We start from the raw sequence: 8,862 nt of genomic DNA on the forward strand, positions 1-8,862 counted from the left end.
GACGGCTTTGAAACACGCCTCGCCTGTGTGTTTCGTTCATCCTGCCTCTCTTCACTGTCCTGTCCAATAAAGCAGAAAGAGCCCGCAAACAGCCAAACACAACAAAAGGGTTGTGTTTATACAGTCTTGCAAATAAAAAGCAACCCTCTCTGCCAATGCATTTCCCTCCTCGGCCACAAGGGGGCCGAGGGGGCAGACAAACATATGCGCAACAGCCACCGCCACACACTTTCCCCTTCCGGAATGTTTTTCAGTTGAAGTGGAAGCTCTTGTCACCAGGAGGGTGATCTTGACGCGAACCAGAATGCAGAACGTGGAGAGAACGCTCGCCAGGCAAAGAAACGCACCACTGTACATGCCTTAGGTTTTTACCAAGGGGAGGAAAGCATAATATAATGCCATTCTCATCAAAAGAAAAAAAAAAAAAGTAAATCGTTCAGTGCGTATTAAGAAAAGGTCGTTTTACATTCCGCTCGATACGCGCGCCGCTCTCCGTGGCGGGAATCGGCGAGGCGAGCGGCGGAAACGCTCAACCGCCCGTAAATGCCAATGTGCGAGTTCGGCCCCCGTAATCACTGCTTTCTGCTACGGTGAACTTTATCTGTCCCCGCCGCAGTCGGGGCTCCTCCGCATATATTCAGCGGACAGGATTACTCTGTATTTACAGCGGTGCTTCGGCTGGCCTGAGCTGCGATAATGGCGGTAATAATAAACGCGTTCTGCGGGGAGCTCAAAAGACAGTGCGCTTTATTCACGAAACTGTATTTGCTGCTAGTTTTTTTTCTTTTTTCTGTGACCTTGCTGAAAACTCAAGGTGTGTGGAGCACCTGACCTGACTGATATTTATCTTTTGGGTGTGTGTGCGAGTTGTATATAGAGCCAGACTGGGCACGTTCCAAAAGCAGCAGCTATAAAAATGTAAATATAACGGGATGGAGCTGTCTGTGGCCCCTGCATGATGAGAGCCATCATCGCTAAGACACTAACGAACACTAACGGTCCTGAACACGAACACGCGCTGAGCACTGAAGAGGGAAGTCCGGTCCTGGTAGTTCGGGGGAGATATTTAGCATTTATATACTCCTACTCACATTGTTGCTAGACCGAGGCGAGCCAGGCAACCTTATCTCTTGACCCCGCTGTTCAGAAGAGCTTATGCCCGCAATCTCAAGAGTTGATGATCCCCTACGCTTCTTGACAAGTCTGAGCTCCGGAGGACTTGAGGTTTAAAGTTTATCTCCCTGTGCTGGGCCTCGTAAGACGGCATGCTTTTAATTGCTTGACACCAGTGACCCAGTGACATTTCCCATCTTTCAGCAGCTGCTGGTTCTCTGATAAGGGCATTTGCCCCGGCCCAGAAAGCTCAGAGTAATGTCTGTGTGAACAGCCAAAGGCATTTTTACACATCTTAAGCTGGTCAGAAAGGTAAATTATCACACAGGGGGGGAACCTGTATTGGACAGCCACAAAGGCATTGTATTACCACAGCAGTACTGTTCATACTCAACAATGTGATACTGTAAATGAGCCAGGACCTGTTTCAGGAAGCAGGATTATGGAGTGAGCTGGGTAGCTCCTCTGAGTAAAACCCGGAACCCTCCCAAATATGGAACATGGACTGAAGTAAAAAAAAAAAAAGGGCTGCTCCGGGTTTTACTCAGCACAGATATCCAGCTAACTCAGTAATCCTGCTTTGTGAAACAGGGTTTTACTCAGCGCAGTTATCCAGCTAACTCAGTAATCCTGCTTTGTGAAACAGGGTTTTACTCAGCGCAGTTATCCAGCTAACTCAGTAATCCTGCTTTGTGAAACAGGGTTTTACTCTGCGCAGGTATCCAGCTAACTCAGTAATCTTGCTTTGTGAAACAGGGTTTTACTCAGCACAGATATCCGGCTAACTCAGTAATCCTGCTTTGTGAAACAGGGTTTTACTCAGCGCAGTTATCCAGCTAACTGAGTAATCCTGCTTTGTGAAACAGGACCTTAGGCTGCTGACAGTTACTGTTCAGCAGGAGGGGGAAAGGATCTGATTGAAACAGCAGAGGTTTTAACCCTGTACTACCTGCAGGATCTTCTTTTTTTCGTGGGAAGTGGTGAGCGGTTTCTAGAACATAACCAGTGATGGCAGGACAAGGCTTCCCAAGCCCAAAAAGGGGTGGAGCTTCTGTACCAGTGACCAACTCATTACAATCTTTGTGCTTCGCTTTGAAGAAAATTAGTTTTTCATTCATTGGTTAAAGCAAGTCCATGATTGACAGCTAACCATAGCTCCGTGCGATATCGAGTTTGCAAAAAAATTCTGCTGCCCAACAGACCGAGCACCGACCCAAAACACCAGCGCTGGCCCTCAGCGTGACCAGCGAGCCGCCATTTTGAGCCTCATCAGCTTCTTTTCGGGAAACAGAGAGAGGCTGTGCCTGCAGCAGACGCACCATCTGTGTTTGCTTTAGTTGGCCACATACAGCCAGAGCATCACAGGGACCGAGAGAGAGAGGGAGAGGTCCCGGGTCGGGTGGGGGGGGGGGGGGGGCACACCCCTCCTTTGATGTGGGGTGCGGTGGGGTATCATGGGGAAGAGGGGTTCAGGAAGGGTCCGAATGCGAACACTGCTAATCTTTGGCCACTGCCCCCCCCCCCCCATCATACCTCTGCTAAGATGGGAATGTGCCTGTAGAGAAAATTGGTGTGCCTTTGGATGCCAAAAATATTATCTTTTAAAATGAGAGGTGTATTTAGTCTGGACATAAAATTATCGAAAATGTACTTCTGAAACATGCCAAAGCAAAATCAACCTGGAATCTCTTTGACCGTGCATGTTGCGGTCGAACTGTTCCCGTCCAAAAAAGACATTTTGAAGATGTTTCACAAGCCAGTAACATTCATACCTTTGTTTTAACAAGAAACGCTCAAATAATAATCAAACCTCAGTTGCATACCAACTGAAATCAATTTACGGTAAAATGAACAGAGGAAGCAATAAAATCTGAAAATGTGCACTCTGAGAATTAAAATCTTCCTATTCATTTTCAAAGGGGAAAAAAGAGATTAATAAAGTAATTCCCTTTGCAAGCACACTTAAATTTAATGTTTTATCTGCCTGTTTAATTTTTCCTGTTTCACTGGGTCATTTCCTGTTTAACTAGAGTATGAGGTTGACATGTATAACAGAGTATTCACGAGACCCATTTTCCATCAGAAAGGAGTAAAAATAAACCAAAATGCATTTAGTTACAAAATACATCCAAAATACAGTCAGGTCCAGAAATATTGGCAACCTTGAAGATTCAGAAAACAACCACAGTAAACAAATAACTCCAGTACCGAGATGTTGTTGGAAAATACTGTACTTCATTACGACTCAATGGAATCAACCAAAATAACACCCTCAAGTTATAAATTCATAAAGACATTAGTTTCATAATTATTGGCACCCTTGAAGATCAGTGCTTGCTGCAGTCTCCCCTGGTGTGGGTGAGGTCACAGAGCCTCTGGCTATTAATGTTTTATTAATGTTTAACAAGTCTGGTAAACACATTTGGAGGGAATATCCTTAAGGACTGCTGTTCTGGGCTGCTTTCTTCAGTTCAAACAAAAGGTTTTTGACTGGGTTTACTTAAGAGTGAGATTGTGTTCACAGAGACTGTGGTGAAGGTGGTCATTGTGAAACAAGGACGCTAAAATCAGCTGAGCGGTTGCCTAGCCCAGACACGCACAAACGCACGTGTAGCAGGATTAATTCTGGTATAACTATGTCTCTAGATTTTTTACCCCATATTGCTCTGTTTCTCTGTGATCGCCTATCTGGTCTTATTTGTAGGTTTGTTTAAGTAATTTTCCTGTGTTGAGGCATTTCGGTTTTTTTTGGAGGTTCATGCGAAGTCACTTAGGAAGGGGGTGTGGCCCAACAACCAGCACATCTACGCTTCTTCCCTTCTTCCTTGGCACGCTCATGAGCAAGATGGCATCCAACCCAAAGACCGATGCGGCTACGTCATGGCTGGTCCTCGTCTTTTCATTGAACAACGCAACCCAGCGTGAAAAAGAAACACGCGCACGCACAGCTGTTTAGCAGTATACTCCGTAATGATTGTCAGACTCTCTCTGTAATGAGTCCTCGCAGTTCTTGGCGCACCGTCACGCGGCACAAGCCAAGGGCAGAGAGGGATGCTCCATCGGTGGTTTGGAAAACCGGATGGCTTCAAAGTGCGGAGAGGCTGGCAGCTCCCTTAAAGAAAAGAACGAGAGGAAGAAAAATTTGGGGAGAATTTAACTGACAATTTAATCTGGCGCCTCTTTGTCAATGGTCTGTCCCTGACATTCTAGGCTGTCTGGACACAGGGATGGAAAAGCTAGCGCGTGCAACGAATAACCACCAACACAAACCTGGAAACCCAAGAGGAACACGCCCACATAGCTCAGTCGCTTCATCTGATTGGATAAACCTGTGGTTCTGAGAAAGAAAATGGGGAAAAACTCGGGGTAAATTGTCACAAGGTCCCCGCAATAATATAATCCATGATGTGAATGTCACACAGAATGTTTACAGAACAATGGAGAACAGTTGCTTGAATAGAACAGTTCAGCTTGAATTTCATTTTGTTTGTGAAATAGTATGAAAACAGTGCTCCCCAGTCTTGGAATTAGTTTATTGTTTCAGAAAGTTCTGGAAGATCACAGCAAATTCAAATATGCTTACTTGCAATGACCATTTAGTTCACAAAGGGTAAGGTTCTGTAGGATCTTCAGAATATTCCTAATGTAAGTGAAATGCAAGATTCCTTGTCCACTGTTGACCAAGTTTGTCAGTTAAATGAAGATGGATGACTTTATGAGAGCGTTCTCGCAACGTTCTCCGTGACATGGAAATACTGTTCGATGGACATCCGGGAAGCCTGCCAGATGTAGACGTTGGAAGCACTTGCACAAATATTCCACCAAAAGTGCTGGGAGCCAGCAATTGTTAGCTGGGGATACCACTACACTCTCTTCAGCTCCAGTAAGTGAACACACTGGCCTCACGGGTCGTTTTTGTCCGGGGGGGGAGGCACACCTGTGGACAGATTTGGGCTCGGGCCGCTCAAACCCAGAATGTTAGTTCAGCCCGGCGGGGTCTGTGTCAGACGATTCGGTTACCATGGTTACGTCACATTCATTTTGCAATGTAAGGTAAACACACGTGCTTTCTCCCGATTAAATATGAGCAATAATTCCAGATATGGCCAACAACATTCCCAGCCCAGCCACTACAGATGGAACATCACTGTAGTGCAGGCGCAAATTAACAATGCTAAGCTAAAAACCAAAAATTAAATTCTACATGCGTATAGATTACATCCATAACAAGCTCTGATAAGCATAAAAACCATAAAATAAAAATGAAGAGGAGTATTATCATATAGCTCATTTTTGAACAGTGACACTGTCAGTGCTTTCACAGTTCGGATAAGATTTATTTTAAAAATGTTTTTGAATATGATTAATGAATTTAATTTTCTTCGAACAGGGGGGCCTGGGGTTTTGGATGCAGGTGTGTCCCATGTACTAATAGATGCAGGTGTGTCCCATGCACTAATGGATGGGACTCTTCTGGCAGCTGTTTGGGAGAATGCCAGGAGCCGTTTCCACGGTGATGTGCGCAGTGGATCAGCTTAAACACATCAGGAGTGGAGTTCATACACAAGTATTGTTCCGATTTTTTCGGCCCTACGTTTTTAGCCTCAGTCATCTTAACAGTCGATGAAAAAAAAAATGTAAACATTGTCTTTGGCTAGCTCTTCTGGTACTCTTTCAGAAGAGGGATTGCGTTTCCTTTTAATAGCTTAGCATATTTATTTTGATTAAATCATTAAATTATTAATTTTGAAATGTTAGAAAAATTGAACAATGAAAAGAATGAACTAAAGCACTTTGTTGTATAGATTACATTTAAAGATAGTTCTTACTCAACAAAACTTTCAACCAAAGACCTCAAAGAACTGAATATTTTACAAATCCAGTGAGCCCAATTGGCAAAAATTATTTATGAAAAAGATTCATCATCCAGTTGATTTTCCTTCAGGAATATAAAACTTTCCTGAATATAATACTGCAATGAAAATCTTAACTGGCACAATCTAGGTTTGTCAACACTGTAATGCTGTAGTACTGTGATTGATAGGTAATACAGTATAATATGCAAAAAATCTGGAGGTTTGAAAGAAATAAGGAAAAGGTGGAAAGGTAAAAAAATGACCGTTCATTTAAAATTCAATTCAGCTGATGATCAGATTTGTTTGCCTGTCATGAGTACTGATGAAATCTGGAGAGGATTATTTTTTTGGTTGCGATGAGGGCAGCAAAATGAGCATGACTGGGCAAATTTGGGGGCATAAAACATCTAATGCATTTTAAAAAACGGTCATCATTTTTCAGCTTTTAAATTTATCGCACAATATTTAGCCCTTACTCAATGTGTACCACATGCATAGAGAATGCACATCAGGTGATTGTGTCACATGATGCTGGATTCCTGGCTTTGCTTTGTCTTGTACATGGTATTTCCAGTCCTCACAAATACGTCAGGAGAAATGCACCAAAGTGATCCGCCATCCCAAATCCAACACTGAGCTGGAGGCTGTCACCGTCAGTCACCCTGATTTTAATACCTCCAGCTGCAGCTGATCCCCCTAATTATGCGTCTGCACCCCTGTCCCATCCCACGTCTCCTCAGGGCCCGTAGAAAAAAAGACGCTCCTCTGCTCGCTGTGGAACAGTAGTTAGAATGCCGGCGCAACCATGGAAACGCAGCATCACAAAGGAGCTCGCACATCCAGATGGACCGTGTACAGACAGCACTTGCTGTCTCTGTTCTCGCTGTCTCTAGACATGCGGTCGGCTGGCCCCCACGTACGTAATGTAAAATTGATTAGCACCGGAGGATCACTGCGGTGTACCGGACAGTAAATCTTTCCCTCCGTGCGAGGAGCCGAGAGCTCTTCGTTTCGAATGAAGACAGATGTCTAACCCATTTCCTGTTTGGTTGTGAACTCTCTTTTATGACCATAGGACGAATCGAGGTGATGAAAAGTGACTTTTTCCCCCCTGCTGTAATCAATGCAAGGGGTTGCTAAGGAGCTGAAGTTAACTGTGCCTGCCTTCCGAACGGAAACAATGAAATATGGTGTACAAGGAAGCGCGTGCATTTGTCCTCAGGCTACATGATCGGCAGCTTGGAAAAAAAAAACATAAATCGAGACACTTTGCCGTGGATAGCACACAGGAATTTCTGCTAGCTGTATTTTTCTTTATGATGAAAAGCGCAGAGATGAATGTTGAGAAAGAGACAAGACATTCTGTCCATTTTTGCGAGAAAGAATGACAGAAATCTCGGACTGAACAAACGTGCATATTTGTGGGGGGGATTGGCCACTCTCCTGATTCTGCAAATCACTGGACAGAACAGAACTCTGGGAAGCAACTGAGCTGAAACCACTAGCTTAGACCTCCATCAGACTTCAAGATGACTTCAAGGGCTTTCTCTGTACACAAGCCTAATGATGTTCAAATCCAGTTTTGAAACCCAAAAAAAATGAAAAAGGGAATTACGTGATGTAATGTACCATTTCACCATCTACATTACACAGGCTTAAGACTCCTGAAAGTTCTCCTGAAATTCTTCATCCCTCATGGTATTACATTCTAATTGTGCATTCAGACTGTTTATCTCCTTTTGTTTATCTTTTTTGGGGCAATATCTTCCTATATCAACCCTAAAATAAATCAAATCCAAAACCAGTCCAAAATCCAACCAGCCAAATCCAAATGCAAAATCCAATTAAAATCTAAGGCAATTTAATCCAATCCAATACAATTAGAAGTCTAATCCAAATCCAAACCTTTCGCTTCTCAGCCAATGGTACAGGCCAGATCAGTAGTATCCATCCATACACCATCTCAAGGCCTGGCAGACAGATCTTAAGGGTGGCCAAATGACTTCACCCAAGTCTGTCAGTCTCACAAACCAATCAGAGACCTCACACCAATCCTGTGTAGCCTGACCACGCCCCCAGGTACTGGGAGGGGCCAAGAGTTGCTCTGCCCCTCTGGAGTGACTCTTGCTTCTTTGTCTGAACCCCGTGGATGACCTACACAATTACTGAGTAGAAATCTTCTGGAAGATGTAGGCTAATGTCCCAAACAAACTGTTAAAAACATTGTTATTTAGGCACAGTTTAGCCTGTGACATACGGGCTTCTAGAAACACACCAGCCAGCACCTCACACTTTTACAAACAACCCTCTGAGATTCTGACAAGCTGTCTAAAACTGCACGTCTGTGGAGAGCTTATCATCGTTACGGCAAGAGCTGTTCCCGTACGGTAAGTTGCGTGTCTGGAGATCTCTCAAGACCTGAACATCCAGATTGGTGGATTAAGGAATGAGAGTCCCGTCCAAACGTTTCCAATACTGCAACTGAACCATATTTAAATTACGCGACAGCCAAAAGAGCCAGGAAACACAGGGTTTTCTCTCCGTCTGAAGATTTCGGGTACGAGGAAACAATACGACGCCAGGCACCGTCTCGCAAACGGCCGTCACAACCGAATAAGAGAAACAAACCGGCCTTTGTGAACGCGTCCCGCGAAGGCGAGGGCTGCCACGAAATTATTTAAAACAGACCTGAAGAGCGCTGCTTCAGCCAAGCCGTGTCAGAAATGCTATTCAGTTAAAATAACACGGATGACTGGGATCCTGCCATGGCGTGTGAACACACCCACCACCCACTCCCCCCGCCCCAACCCCCCCTCTCCACTCCCCCCACCCCCCAGCCCAATCCCACCCAGCCCCCCAAAACCCCCCCCCCACCCCCCCCGCCCCCCCGCAC

Source organism: Anguilla anguilla, chromosome 18 (genome assembly GCF_013347855.1).
Source record: "Anguilla anguilla isolate fAngAng1 chromosome 18, fAngAng1.pri, whole genome shotgun sequence".
Lineage (NCBI taxonomy): Eukaryota > Metazoa > Chordata > Actinopteri > Anguilliformes > Anguillidae > Anguilla > Anguilla anguilla.